We start from the raw sequence: 16,571 nt of genomic DNA on the forward strand, positions 1-16,571 counted from the left end.
TATTCTAATGAGCTTATCAGTTACGTGGTAAGCTTGCCTATGGGATTTTTGTGTTAATGAGTACATTTCGTCTCTTATTAATCTTATATTTTCAATATACTGACGTTGATTTACCCCTTAAATCATACGTGAAGTAAGACTTTCTTTGATATTTTTATTTAATACTAGCGATCCGCCCAGAATTAGCACGGCTGCAATGCTGATACTAAATATACTACAGATTTTTTTTTATTTCTTTACTATTGTGTCCACGTAGTACATACAAATATATTCCTCATAATATGTTTATTAAAATGAACCGCATCAAAATCCGTTGCATAATTCTAGAGATCTAAGAATACATAGAGACGTACAGCCGTAAGCGACTTTGTTTTATACTATGATACTATATAGAATAGACTAGTTTTTTTTTCAATTCGCTCCTGTGGTTTTGAGATATAGAAACTCTTTTTGATTGTTTTAAATGCATCATTTGTAGTTATAGAGGATAATATGCTAATTATTATTTTAAATACAAACAATATACAAAGTATATATATTATTGTAAGATACAAAGTATATATATTATTGTAAGCAATTAAAACAGTAGAAACGAATAAATGCCTAAGTTTTATATCTTAACTGTAATCATTATAATACATATTATCCTTATAAATGCAATTGGGTTATTCTTCCAATAGAAGTGGGATATTTACTGGCTATTTCAATCTAAAATAATTCAGAAAGCAATTTCACAGAGCACTAATAAAAATGTCGGGGTAATCAATTTAGGCAGCACCTTTTTGCTTAGATACATATATATTTTTTTATTTATTTATAATTGTAATGGTAGATATTCAACCTAATATTATTTCCCTTGTGCCCATAAGTTGCTGGCTTACCCACAAGTTAAACTATAACGCAATAATGTTAGGTATTGCTGTTTGGCAATAAAATTTATTACGAATTGGTGGTATCTACCCTTCTGTATTAATACAAACAACAACAACAACAACAGCCTGTAAATTCCCACTGCTGGGCTAAAGGCCTCCTCTCCCTTTGAGGAGAAGGTTTGGAACATATTCCACCACGCTGTTCTAATGCGGGTTGGTGGAATACACATGTGGCAGAATTTCTATGAAATTTGTCACATGCAGGTTTCCTCGCGATGTTTTCCTTCACCGCTGAGCACGAGATGAATTATAAAGACAAATTAAGCACATGAATCAGCGGTGCTTGCCTGGGTTTGAACCCGCAATCATCGGTTAAGATGCACGCGTTCTAACCACTGGGCCATCTCAGCTCAATTAATACAAAAATAGCATTAAATATCAAAGCTTCCTTCGCTAAGTCACTTGGATGAACAATGGGAGTCCATGGCCATTGGTTTGAAAAAAAAAAACAATCCATTTAATGAATTACTTCCCGACTTGTCAGACTTAACTCATAGAAATGTCATATTTTAAAAATCGAATCTTAAATTCATATATGTATGAGACTCACCTTCGAATATCACTGAAGTTCGTTCACGCGTAAATATTGATCGATAAAACTTTATCTTAATCGTTTCTATGTTCAATTTTATATCTCTCAGCTTCACGAGCCATTAACCACGGCGATTATGTGACTCGCACTAAACGCGACGATGCATTGAACGAATGAATGAACGAATGAAAACATGATTTTATACAATTTTAAAAATATATAAGTTTACGATTGAAAATATTTTCAAGTTATACTTTTATTGAAGTAAATTATTTGATACGAGATCGCTCCGATTTCGCATGGGTATAATAATAATGCCAGTATATTGGTATCAGTATTGTACTGAATATTTACTTACTTACTTGAGACGACATCACATACATTACTCTGATCCCAATGTAAGTAGCTGAAGCACTTGTGTTATGGAAATCAGAAGTAACGACGGTACCACAAATACCCAGACCCAAGACAACATAGAAAACTAATGGTAATCTACATCGACTGGGCAGGGAATCGAACCCGGGACCTCAGTGTGGCGTACCCGTGAAAACCGGTGTACACACCATTCATCCACGGAGGTCGTCGTACTTATTTATAAGGTTTACATGTTTTTGTCATTACACTGTAATATCTACGAAAATATTCATTGTTTCTCTACTATATTGTGCATGTATTATAGTTTTCCGGGTAAGGAAATCAGGTGTTAGGAGCATTACGATAAAATGTAAGCAATGTTCTATTACAGATAATAGATATCTATCTATATTGGCGTGATAGATAAACATCTATACAAACTTTCGCATTGATTTCGCATAAATATTGACTATGATATCGTTTTGTATGAATTATTTTTTTTTACAGTCCAAATACCCATGGGCAGACCGCCAAGCAACAATCCATAGTATTGTTTTCTTTTGGCATGAAAAGTAAGTCAGTAGCTCACACCAGTTCCGTTGACCATTCTATATAAAGTAATTTAATTAATAATTACAGCTTGTAATTAGCATACTAACCGTACCAAAAAAATCTCTTGTATAGCCTTTGTCTGGCCTGAGCAAAAATTTGAGTGGTATAAAAATTATCCTGCAGCGCCCTCTTGTGGTGAATTAAAATAGTAGAAAGAATCCATGACATAAAAATATGTGGTAACATTCTCAGTCAGATGGTACGTATTCATCTTAGATACATTTCTATACATTTATATACTTTATATTTTAGAAAATAAATCGTATTATAAATCGCCTACCACCTAATTCACGTTAGTCACGATTGGGTGTGTTTTTGTGTACGTTTCGTTAGCATTTGAAAAATAAATAAATACCGAAACGTCGTGAAACGGAATGTTTTCGTAGAATTCACTTATATAAGAAAAACACCGTTACACAAAGAATTGTAACGATTTCAAGGACTTTCAAGCTTTGAGTAGGGTAGCCATAATTAGTAACATGTGATGGATAAAATAAAACACGAACAAAAAATTATAATAATTTCTGTATTCTTCTATATTATTTTAGATTCTTATCTATGTTTTTTTTTTTTAATTTCAGTCAATTGCTTCGTTACCTTGTAAAAGGAAACATATGATGATCACACTCGCATATGTCTATCTCTGTCTCTCTCTAATGCTCAGTGTCACACCGTTTAAATCATATTAAAGAAACACTTGGCTTCTTATATGTAAAGAGTGTTAGTAGTAGTAGTATTTAGTGTTGTTGTGTTCTGGTATTTCTTACGGTTCTGATGAGCGGTGGTGACTGCAAACCATCAGGTGGCGCATTTGCACGTCCAACTATCTTTTTTATGTAAACAATTTATGTTTGTATATCTTTTTGGGATTACTGCTACCGAAAGTTGGAGTGTGTGTGTGAATGTATGTGTGTGTGTATGTGTGTAAAAGTAACACAGTATAGTACAACGATTACCCGGTTTAACTAGTATTATATATTTAATATTCAATTAAAAACTTCATGAAAAGAATTTCACAACTGGAAGTTCAAATTGCTTGTAGAATAATTCAACGCTTATGATCGAGGTCAAAGGCCTAGTAAGGCGTAGTTAATCCCGCATTAGGTTCGAAGTTTTAGAAAATTGTTTAATATTTCGTATTTAAATATGTAGGTTGGTTATTAATAATAATTATTATTTTAATTAAAACAATGACTTCAATGGTGTATATCCATAATATATTCAAACTCTGTTGATCATAACGAATAATTAATAACGAAGTTATGCCTTAACAGTGAACATACATTAAATGTAATAACGTTTAAAAACATTTATATTTACTTCATTATTTGCTTGTGGAAAAGATTTGCAAGCCCGTCTGGGCAGGTACCACCCACTCATCAGATATTGCACCGTCAAACAGCAAATCAGTATTGTTGTGATCCGGTTTAAAGGATGAGTAAAACAGTGTAACTATAAGCAAAAAGGACACAAAAACTTAGTTTACAAAATTGATTCGTTAGCGATGAAAAAATTTAATATTTCTTACAGAGTCATGTTACGTTGGTGGTGACCACTTACCAACTAGTGGTCCATTTGCACGTCCGTTTACTTATATCTTAAAAAGAAATAAAATGCTCTAAATAATATTGTATAATGGTAAAAACCACAGATTTTAAGTACCTACCACAAACCACCCGATCAAGCGTGACACGCTTAGTTAGTGTTCGTGTAATTGCGCCGTTATAAACTGTAAAAAATATTCTAGGATAGTAAATCATGTCAATTGAGGCGATACCTAAGTAAGTAAGTAATTTTATTACTCAAATAGTTGTATTAATTTTGAAACATTTATTATGATGATTGATGTTAATAGGGGATGACCTCATACTACCTATGAACATGCGGTATCTAACCTACTCTAAACCGTATTAGTATTAAACAGGTAATCATTACTGGTGGCATACAAAATAGCAAAAACATTTATTATAGTTTTATAAAGAGAGAGAGTTTGTCGGTTTGAGATTGTCAGTTCAAACTGATGAGTTTGTTTGTTTGATTATATGTAGTTCGATTTAAAAAAAACTAGGTTCTGTATATGCTAGCTGAATGAGCTTAAGAAAAGTTATTAATTATATGAGTTCACGCTACGTCCCACAAAATCGCCGGGTAGTTCGTATAATTATACTAAATACGATGATTGTGATTAACACAATAAAAGGCACGTTATTCAATCGCGACCTACCTAAAGGGAAACGTTCCAATCGTCAAACATCATTTTTTAGGCGGTAGAATACATAATGAGTGGGTGGTACCCCTCTCAACGGACTAGCACAATTCTATAATATGTATAATGTGTTGTACCACCAAGTTGCAAGTACAACTACCAAAATGACAAATATTCTTCATTATAATTAACTGGAATTAATCAGAACTTACAATAAACGTAATCTTATATATTAATTAAGATGCGTCAATATTTCTTAATAAAATTGCATATACACCTGTAGTTATTACACAATGCCGCAGGGAAACTAGGATATTATTAGTAAACACACGTTTTCAATTCCGACGGAGCGTTGAACACTGCAGCTGAAGTACAAGGTTGGGGAGCGGCTAGGTTAACCACGATTCTTTCATCTCGGAGATAGAAAATAAAATTACGTTTTTCCGATGACCTTGATGGCGTCTATGATATATATTGAACTATTTTAACAGCTATAATCCTTACTTATGCTGTTTTACTTAAATATGATATTGATGATATCAAAAGATAATATTATTTTGACCTTTTCACATTTTCTGTGACAGTACATACCTGACTGTTTAAGTTTTATGACGTATGTTGGCGTCTAATGTCAATAGTGAGTGTTAAAGAAAATACATTAGAAATATTTTCATTGATAATTGCGGTTTACGACAATATGGTAACGGTATACGAATTAATTATTCATATATTATATAATTATGAACATAATTTGTTAGAATTACTATTAATCAACGTTGTGGATATAAGAAAAGTGATACAATACAATTTAGGAGACATGTTTAAATACTTGCCTATAATAATTAACAAAAAAAGAACGTAACATATAACAGCAGTGGGACTCTTTCAAAAACCTTTTATATTACTTTAATTTATATAACTAAAACTGACATAAAAATTTACAATAATACCGGTAAGAAATTTTCAATGGAATTTCTCACAGAATAAACTGTGACAATCATTGTAGGTTACATTTTGGCATTTATTACTTTGGCATACAGATTTTAATTCTGATCAGCATACCAGACACAATCATAACATTCACAATATAAATAATTTCCTGAATTTTATTGCAAAATATTTCGTATTTTCCTAATTTACGCGCACCCCATGGCCACCCTAGCAGATGCCCAAGGGTAGTATTCTTGCCGCATAACGTTAAACTTTTCATTGTACTTTCTGTGTCACTAGCTATTTTCTTGGCTTCAGATGTGAAATTTGTATTTTTCAAGTAACAAGTACGGAACACGCCGCCTTCAGGTTACGTATTAGCATAAACAAGTTCGCTATGATTTTTATTCATAGCAACCTCAAACAAAACACGCTAAGCTTTTTAGGTTTATCAGATACTAGTAGACCACTGCGGCTTTGCTCGTGTTTTAGGGCGTTGGTTGTCATGTGTTGGGCAAAAAGTAGCCTATGTCCTGCCTTGGAGTTTAAGTTTGCTTGATACCAAATTTCATCAAAATCGGTTTAGCGGTTTGGTCATGACAGACAGAGTTACTTTCACATTCGTAATATTAATATACATTGTTAGAAAGGTCGTTCTAAGACAATCGTGTACTAAGCATAGCAAGAAGATTAATTAACTTTTTACTTCAACAATTTTATGTTTCCAAATTCAAAATAGGTAAGTTATTAATTTTAATTAGGCATTTACGATGTATTGGAAGTTATTTAAGCAATTCCGAAGTTTAAAATAAATGATCAAAGTATTTACGTGTGTCAGGAGACTTTTCGTGAATTTATATACACATTAACTCTTACTTGATACATTAACTAAATCAAATTAATGACTGTACTTACACGGTAATTACCGAAATAGCAGAGTTTATTGTTCATCATTAGGAAATAGCGTACAAGACACTACATTGTTAAAGTATTCTAATTTATATCTTGTGGGTAATAAGGTTTATATTTATGTAACCAAAATACTCATTAGGCTTTTGGTTAACCAATTTCACCGGAATATGTTATAAGGATTATGTATATACTTTTGGGGGATTGGTGGTATTATATATAAATCATAATTTGACTTTTAATCATAATTTAACATAAATTATTTTATTATAGTCTCTCGGTTAATCTTGATACTATCGAATCGAACAACAAAGGTTATCCGAGAGTTTCTTTGTAATGTAATTCTGTGTTTCGTAGACTAGTAGAGCTTTATATATCATCATCCTCCTGCCCTTATCCCAATTTTATTTGGAGTCGTCGCAGCATGTCTTCTCCTTCCATACTTCTCTGTCAGACGTCATCTCACAAGTAACATTCTTTCTAACCATATCGTCTTTCACACAATCCATCCATCGTTCTTTGGTCGTCCTCTACCTCTATATCCATCCACATCCATGCTCAAGACCTTCCTCACAATATGCCCCTCATTCCTCCGTATAACATGCCCATACCATGATAGTCGCCTTACACATAACAGACCTTTATATATAGTATAGATGTTTCTGAGGATGTTGGCGGCCAACGAGCCAACTAACAACCAAGTACGCAAGACACATAGTATACAAATAAGCCAGCACAGATGTATTCCTTTACTCTCATAATTCCATGAGATTTTACCCAAATTCCTGCAGGCCTCAACGCACTAATTAAAAAAAAAACTAATAAATGTTTATTGGGCCAACTTCGAATCGAGATGGCCCAGTGGTTCGAACGCGTGCATCTTAACCGATGATTGCGGGTTCAAACCCAGGCAAGCACCGCTGTTTCATGTGCTTAATTTGTCTTTATAATTCATCTCGTGCTCTGCGGTGAAGGAAAACATCGTGAGGAAACCTGCATGTGACAAATTTCATAGAAATTCTGCCACATGTGTATTCCACCAACCCGCATTGGAACAGTATTTATTATTTTATTATTATGGGCCAACTTCAAGTTTAAACCCTGAACTCTCCCTACGAATGTAGTCATGACGTAGATAATAGAAAGTAATATTATCCTTAACAGGTTGGATGCGAGATTAAGCGAAGTCCGTATTAATAAATTTAACTCGTAGCTCGCTGGATTTGTGTTATTAATATGTAATAACTAAATTCAAGGGATTCAGTCAATGGTGTAAAGTTAGAAGCGTTTACTTTGTCCCGCAGTTGGTTATCCAGTTTATGATTAAAATTTTGTTTATTTATTAGTTTCGCGAATTAAAGTTTGTAATATATTGAGATCCGAATATTTTAATGAATTAAAATTTTAGTGGTGTCACGCAGTAATCCCTATGTTAACACTATTATGATTAAAACTGTGAATTTGGAAATGAGGTTGCTTGTTTGTTACACTTAACGTGGTAACTGATCAATCAATCATCTTCAAATCAATTATTATATATTGCATACTTTTAAACACTACTACTGATTCGGAAAAGGAAATCTATATCTAAGAAGAACCGGCGAGAAAAAAATAAACCCGAGGCAGACTCACGATGCTTCTCTTGATCAACAAGCATGAAATAAATTACAACAAACTCCATAGTAACTTTCCGAGTTTGAACAGAAAATCTTCAATTAAGATTGAAATGTCTCGGATTTAATAATAATAAATTATTATTTATTGCACAACACTAAACGCCTTATGTAAAAGACTGACGTGATATGAAAGCTTTCTCTACCAACCCGAGGAAGTGTAGAAAAACATATGTACACGAATAACTAATATATGTACCTACTTGTAATTAAAAATGTACCTACTCAAGTAGATGACATAACACCTCCCAAGGTTGTTGGCGTATTTGTTATATAATAAATGGCTAAAAAACTATATGCCATGGCTATAGGCAGCGTCGACGTAGTAGTCGAAGTAATACGTACAATAGAGTCATCCTATCTAGATTTATGAGTTATTTATTATTAATATTTAAAGAATCTTAGAAATGCCCCTTTTAATAAATTACTAATATACCTATTTACTCCTCTAACTGAGCCTAAATTCTAAGCTAGGTTGAATATATTTCAAATGATCATAACTAAACCTACATTTCGTTACATTTCTAGGCGACCCGGAAATCATTGCGCTATTGGTCTTAAATACATGTGTTACCATAATAATGTAACCTGGGAATAATTAAAAGTTTCATTGAAATCTGCAATATTGTTTAATCTAATTACTCTTTTATTACTATATAAATCTTATAAGTTATAATGCTATGCTATATTAGTGTGATGTTTGCAAAAGTTCCGAGGTTAGGGCGCAGGTAAACTTCTTCCATCACAGCCACAAACGGCCGTTTCACCCTTTGTTGAATGCTCGTAAAATAAAGGTACTAAACCTTCCCACAATTTAGACGATATTTTCTTCATTATTTCTGCTCATGCTTAAAATGTATGTCAAAATTTTTGTCGTAACTAAATTCTATGTCAAATATGTATTTATTAAGAGAAAAGTTATTTACATACACATAAGATATACGTGATATTATAGTTTATAAAGATAATTTACGTAGATTTTTAATGAAAGATAATTATAAGGGAAAAAAATATAATTATAAAATTACTTACTTACTTACTTACTTTATAAAATTTGATTCGGTGAAGAAAAAGAAAATCTGTATTGTCTTGTTTCCGACAAAATACACATTTCAACTGTTAACTTTACATATAATTAAAATATTATAAAATACGATGCAAAAATGATTTCGATTTGATATATTACATACCAACCAATTCGATTACATAAAAAAAAGTCACGTGTGCTCGCATTTAATTTGGATAGCGCATGCTTGCCACATATATGATATAGATAAGCTACTCATACCGCTCAGTCACACAGCTTGTCATATAGCTTGACATTTGAAGGTTTGGAACATATTCCACCACGGTGTTCCAATGCGGGTTGGTGGAATACACAAGTGGCAGAATTTCTATGAAATTTGTCACATGCAGGTTTCCTCACGATGTTTTCCTTCACCGCTGAACATGAGATGAATTATAAAGACAAATTAAGCACATGAATCAGCAGTGCTTGCCTGGGTTTGAACCCGCAATCATCGGTTAAGATGCACGCGTTCTAACCACTGGGCCATCTTGACAACTTCGAAGATAACCAATTAAAATTGATATTTATCTAATTGAACATCAAAACGCGGATATCCTTATTACACGAGTAATTAACGCTGAGATAATTCGATATGTGTAAAAATATCATTCAAACGTCAAGGTAACCGGTAATCGTGTCAAAGAAGCGAAAGTGCGGAACGAGGTCGAACAAGAAAGCGAAAATCGTTACAAGGTTAGACTGTTGCTTAGAGAATGAAGTAATTGACTTACAGCTGGTTCGCGAGAGATCGGAACGAGATCTTCTCTGATCTGGGTACTCTGTGTGAACAGAGATCTTCTCTGATCTTCCACTCTAGCTACTCTATGTGAACAGATTAGTCGTTATGATACTTATAATGATATACATAACAAGTACATGGATTGTGACCGAAGGTTTTATTAGAATTATTATGTGACGTCACAGGAATTTATAATCGTTGACTTCCAGGATGTATTTTGTATATTTACCATGTTTATTATTTTTAACCGTTGGAGCTCGATATTTCAACATTATCTACGAATATCTTGTTCATTATATTGGTTCCGCTTTTAATGTGTTTAGCACAGGCTACAATTTATCAATATATTGTCTGAATACCTGAAAACCAACCCCTAAAACGCGTGCAAAGCCGCGAGCGTTAACTAGTACGAAATATTTATATGTATTCAACGTTGTTTATTGTAACTATGACACAATTCGAATTTTATATAATTACTAGTGACCCGTCCTGGCTTCTACTGGGTATTTAATATGTATCGTTATATTAAAACAAAATTACGTTAAATCATTACAAATTGTAGCCTATGTGTTATTCTGATGTATACCTGTATTACTGTAAAATTTAATCCAAATCAGTTCTGTAGTTTTTTCGTGAAAGAGTAGCAAACATACATACATCCTCACAAACTTTCGCATTTATGTATATAATATTAGTAGGATTTTATTATTTTTATATATGTAATAATAATTCGAAACTAGGTATATGTATAATTAAAGATTACAAGGTCATTAACTAATGTTTAAATTTAATGTTTGAAATGATTATTCAAGCTTTAACATGACTATATAAGCATGATTCTTGATTTGGTAACTTGTTACGGTGAACTTGACATACTCAGCCCACGAGACAATTTGCTATGCACGAAATAATCGTTTTAAATTAGAATTAAAGACAAATTTTAAGATATATTATATATACAATATTTTATGTTTGGTATAGCAACCGCTGTGGCATGGGCGGGGTTTGAGTTAACGATGTATTCGAATATGGTCATAATTATATCATTTCTATTTTTGTAGAGTTTTTTATACGATAAGAAAAAAACTATAATGTCAAATGTATAATATAATGTATGTGTATAGTTTAATCTATATTAATATTATAAATGCGATTGTAACTCTGTTTGTCTGTCGCTTTTCACGACTAAATCACTAAACCGAATTTGATAAAATTTTTTGTGAAGCATATTTAAACTTCAAGGAAGAACATAGGATACCATTTTTGCCTAAAACATGAGACCCAATACCCTAAAACGCGACCGAAGCCGCGGCCTGTAATTAGCATACTATTTTTGCTATCATATTAAATATTTTATTGTTTTAAAAACAACTAAGACAGAAAAAATACGGAATATTGGAAGGAATATACCACTTGGTGGTAGGGCTCATCAGTTATTCTACCGCAAAATAACAGTACTCAGTATTGTTGTGTTCCGGTTTGAAGGTTGAGTGAGCCAGTGTAACTACAGGCACAAGGGACATAACATCTTAGTTCCCAAGATTGGTGGCACATTGACTATGTAAGGAATAGTTAATATTTCTTACAGCGTGCTTGTCTATGGGCGATGGTGACCACTTACCATTTTGACGACCTCCATGGTCGAGTGGTGTGTACACCGGTTTTCATGGGTATGCCGCTCTGAGGTCCCGGGTTCGATTCCCGGCCGAGTTGATATAGATTACCTTTCTATGTTGTCATGGGTCTGGGTGTTTGGGGCACCGTCGTTACTTCTGATTTCCATAACACAAGTGCTTCAGCTACTTACATTGGGATCAGAGTAATGTATGTGATGTTGTCTCATATTTATTATTTATTACCATCAGGTGGCCCATATGCTCGTCCGCCAACCACTACCATAAAAGGAAAAAAGGGAATCTTCAAATTAAGATTTTAAAATTTAATCAATGATATAAATCTCGTTTACATCTTAACAATTTTTATTAAAACCTCTGTGGTTTGGTACATTTCTGCACAACACGGTCCAATTAAACAACGCCCGACGTTAAGTTACTCCGTGGCACTGTCAAAATAATAAGGCGGTAACGAGGGCGACGCAACACAAATGGCTGAGGAGAATATAATTAGTTTTCACGAAAAAAAAACAGCTGTCACCTCTGAAACTGTAGATAAATAATGAGAAATGTTTTTAATACAAGACAGAAGCGCTATTCTGTTAGATTTCACATAGAAACTCACTCGTGAAATGTAATCTACTTACGATACGCTGTTTTGTTGCTGTACTATCCACTAATCATTCATATTCATTGTTCAACATATGTTCTATAACCCAATAGCAATCTTTAGTGCTGTTGTTGTGGTGTGTTCCGGTTTGAAGGGCAAATGAGCCGGTGTAAGGCATAAGTGACATAACGAGTTAGTTCTCAAGGTTGTAAGCGCATTTCTCATTCGCTTTGGCGAGCATACCATCAGATAACCTCCTTGCAAGTCTGCTACCCTAGTACTTGTATACTTTCAGGCAATGTATATAATATAACTTTAATTGTATTTAACTTATATATGTAACTTTAGGTAGTTAATATTTTGGTAGTAACTGAGTTACTTGCCGGTTCTTCTGGTAGAATCTACATTCCAAGCCCGTGGGAACTTTAAATCTAAGTAGGTATAATATAGTTCTGTCGATGATGATCAAAAATTCTTGTAAACAAAGCTTATTTTCTATACATATAATAAATTTGGAATGTCTGTTTGTAATATTAAAATAGCTCTTTTTTACTCAATGCATATGTATGTGTACTCACGGTACATATACCAAAATAATATTTATTACAACTTTTGTCTATCTATCAATCTGTCTGTTTGTTCCTGCTAATCTCTGGAACGGCTGAACCGATTTAGACGGGACCTTTTTTTTGTTAAATTCAAACGCGTACAAGGTTTTGGGCGCAGCTAGTACTAGAATAAAGTACATTTTGATTTCGATAATTTATTACCTTTTAAATAAAATCAACTTGAGCGAACGACAAAAAAAACACCATCAATCTTAAATACATATGTATTTATATCCTCTACATACATAAACCAATTACGACTAATATTCTTACATTTATAACGTTCCCTTGCGTTAAATTCGTTTCAAACATTCGTTAACTTTAAGAACGGGTACGCTAAAACAGATCTAATTGCAATTAAAATCTCTGACTTGTCATTAAAAACGGGTACGCATCACACCGTTACGTAATTCTTATCACGAACGTACACGTATCAAATATCGAACTGCGGATCTTCGTAAAGCTTGATTAATATTGTTTTGGGTCTCAAATATTATATTTTTAATGAAACTCTACTATTAATATATATATTTCTTGTCGGGTACACACGGGTAACATATTATAATATGTTATCCAGAAATTTATCTGACAGATGCAAAATTTTATAACCAGCGTGGTCGAAACTCATTATCAGCTCAGTTGTTATGTTATTCGATTAAGCTCACTTAAAGTAAAAAGTAATAGTGAATGTCTGAACATAAAATATATCCAATTTAAATCACTAAACAGTATAAAATATAGATCGAGGATCTTCGTTTTATAATGTGTAGTGACCTCGTCTGTCTGTATGTTCACGACTGTATGTTCGTGTAGTATGTACGCAATAAACTTCAAAACTACTAAACCGATTTTCATGCGGTTTTAACTAATAGACAGAGGGATTCATAGGGAAGGTTTAAGTATATAATTTATTAAAAAAATGTTTAAATTAGTTGAAATAGAACAACAATTGTTACACATATCGGAAAAGGCAACTAAAATATATAAATAAAAGAGGTAATATTATAAAAAAAACTTATTTGTACCCGTATTATTGAAGAAAGTGATTATGATATCGCCATCTCTCTCTTTTGTCTCGCTTGCACTGCGATGTTTCTATGAACTGTGCAAGTATTATAAAAACAGTGTTACGTATTCCGATCGCTCGCTCCGTTGTCAGCTCCGGTATCTTAAATTGATAATTTATTTTGTAACGGTGTTATTGAGAATCGAAATTGGTTCTAGGTCAAGGGTAAAAGAATATATTTCATAAGAATTCGAACATTGCAATTTTAATATGATTACAGTATTGTTGTAATATACCTATTAGGTTTAAGAATTATTGGTATATTTTTTGCAACAGTTCTACAAAGACTGACTACATTTTTTATACAATTTGGTTTTAGAATATCGTAATAGTAATTTGTCACATATTAATTTTTTACAGCGATATCTCATTTGGGTGGCTTTTGAAGCGCATATAAAACTAAACTATTTAAAATAGAATTAATGTAGAATACTAAAATTTACATCATTCTGTAATTTAATAAAAATAAATAACTAACAATTATGTATTCTGTTACAGGTAAACTTCAATAACTGAAGGATAATTCAAAGGTATATATCTACTATATTCTAAGGAAATTAAAGAAAGGAGCACACGTGGCTATACCTCACAGAGACTAGTTTAGCGTATATTATATTATATAAATATGATTAAACATGGGCATACTTTTCTAAACACTGGAAAGAGCCAAAGCGCTGGAACAGCACCTTTCATCCTACATGCTTTCATCCTGCACGTAAACACTACCAACTTAAACTTGCTCGTGAATTTTTTCTTGACAGGAAAACCCAATTACTTTTACTGAATTGACACGGGTTTCAAACATGTATCTTATGCTTGTAACAAACTAAGATTAAGTGGATTCGAACGTGGCACCCATGATTTGAATTAGAATAATTTATCTCTTTACTTTATTAAGGTATAGGTAGGTGGAGGAGCAATTGGGCTACTTACTATGGGTAGGAATTCCTCACTACTAACAGACAATAGCGCTGTATGAAATATCAACCATTCCTTACACCTCCAACGTACCGCCAACCTTAGTTATGTCTCTTGTGTAACTACACTGACTCACTCACCCTTCAATCCAGGACACCCTGACCATTGCTGTTTAACAGTCGAACCTTTGATGAATCGGTGGTACCACCCCAGACATCATCAAATATCAAGCAATATGCATTAAGCTAAGCTTTAGTAATTAAATGAACTGAGTAATAATTAATTCCTGAACGAATACAGTTATAAAAATAATAAAGTTAGAACAATCAGTCATATGATTAATTATGATTGAGAGGCAAAGGCAAGCCGTGTACAGTTTAAAAAGTATTTCTGTATTGTATTAAAACCTTTTCGCTCTATTAGTAAATAATCAAAGAGGGTAAGGTATTTGTCTTAAAAATTCATTTATTTAACTTTTCTTTTGTCCTTGATAAATATTTATAAAAAAATTAAAAGAGTAAGCATACAGCTTAATTTCCTTTACTTTTATGAAATAATAATAAGTTCCATGGAGTTGATAAGGTGATTATAAGAAATAATTGTATTCTACAGTTTTCAAATGATCTTCAAGATAATAGTAATGATGGTATTCATATATTTAATGATGTGAATCCAGCTGCTCCAATACAGGCTCTTAGGAAGCCTATCAATGGGAAATTTACAGGCTGTATAGTTGACATATTACCAGACTCAAGGATTAGAAATTGAACGAGTATTGTTTTTATAGTTCCATAACATATTCATATGCAGTTTAGTTCAAAGATAAATTACCGCTAAGTTGTTAAGCGTGTAATTTGTATTACATATAATGTCAGAACTATTGTATATAACAAGAAACGATCGTAATGCATTGTTCCGAAGTGTTGCAACGAATAGTCGCTGCAGTTAGCATTTGTTTGTCATTGACAAATGAGATCGTTTGCAATACATCTACGATGTATAAATCGACTCTGTGAACTTTATTTGTTAACACTTGACGTATTATAGAAAAAAGACTTTTATATTGCTTTGATTGGATTGTTTTAATGACATTAGTAGGTCAGGAGATGACTCCTGATGATAAGTGATAACTCCTCATAACATTGGCGATGTATAAAATATTGACCATTCCTTACATTACCAACGCGCCAATTTTGAATTTATCATATAATTTTAGTTCCACTGGCTCACTTGGCGGTAGAATATCTGACAGAACATCCTGAGCTTGCTCAACTACTAGGCATTAAAATGTCCAATTATGTATATGTAATACTACATTTTGTCGATAAATAATTACAGACATATAAAATACTTTAATATACATTATTTTTAACGGTGTTTAGTTAAACACCCGATTTTTATATGTGTAAGGAGAAATTCACGAGAATATACATATAAGAACTAAATGATATTTTTAGGTAATAAAATTTGAACCTAATATTATCAGCGCATTAGTACCAGTGTTCTTTTTGAGTCAATTCGATAACTATAAATAAAATAATTCGTTTTAATAGCATTATTTTTCCGGCAATACTTTTAATGCGTTTAGTCGTATATTCAAATTTATCAGATATATTTTTTTTATTTTTGAAATGTCAGATACATTGAATAATTATTTTTGTATACAATACGAAAGTTTTTTTACCTTTGCCATTTAAAAAAAGGCCTAAACAAAAGCAGTTACTAACAGGTCATTGACTAAAATAACACGCGTTAGCGGCTCACAATACCTCTAATGGAAATAATCGATGCGTGAAGCAT

General features: G+C 32.6%; 1 protein-coding gene across 8 annotated transcripts in view; it reads left to right on the plus strand.

Moving 5' to 3' along the window:
- The window catches only part of LOC124537946 (brain tumor protein), a 469,342-nt gene that overhangs the window by 259,584 nt on the left and 193,187 nt on the right, over positions 1 to 16,571 (plus strand). Inside the window, exon 1 of one of the 8 annotated variants that reach the window (XM_047114927.1) lies at positions 14,355 to 14,383. The exons of the other annotated variants lie outside the window; for them this stretch is intronic. The gene's annotated coding sequence lies outside the window, so the exon portion shown is untranslated. Of the gene's footprint in view, positions 1 to 14,354; positions 14,384 to 16,571 lie in introns of those variants that run through there. 8 annotated transcript variants of the gene reach the window in all.

This window comes from Vanessa cardui, chromosome 19 (genome assembly GCF_905220365.1).
Source record: "Vanessa cardui chromosome 19, ilVanCard2.1, whole genome shotgun sequence".
In the NCBI taxonomy this organism is placed as follows: domain Eukaryota; kingdom Metazoa; phylum Arthropoda; class Insecta; order Lepidoptera; family Nymphalidae; genus Vanessa; species Vanessa cardui.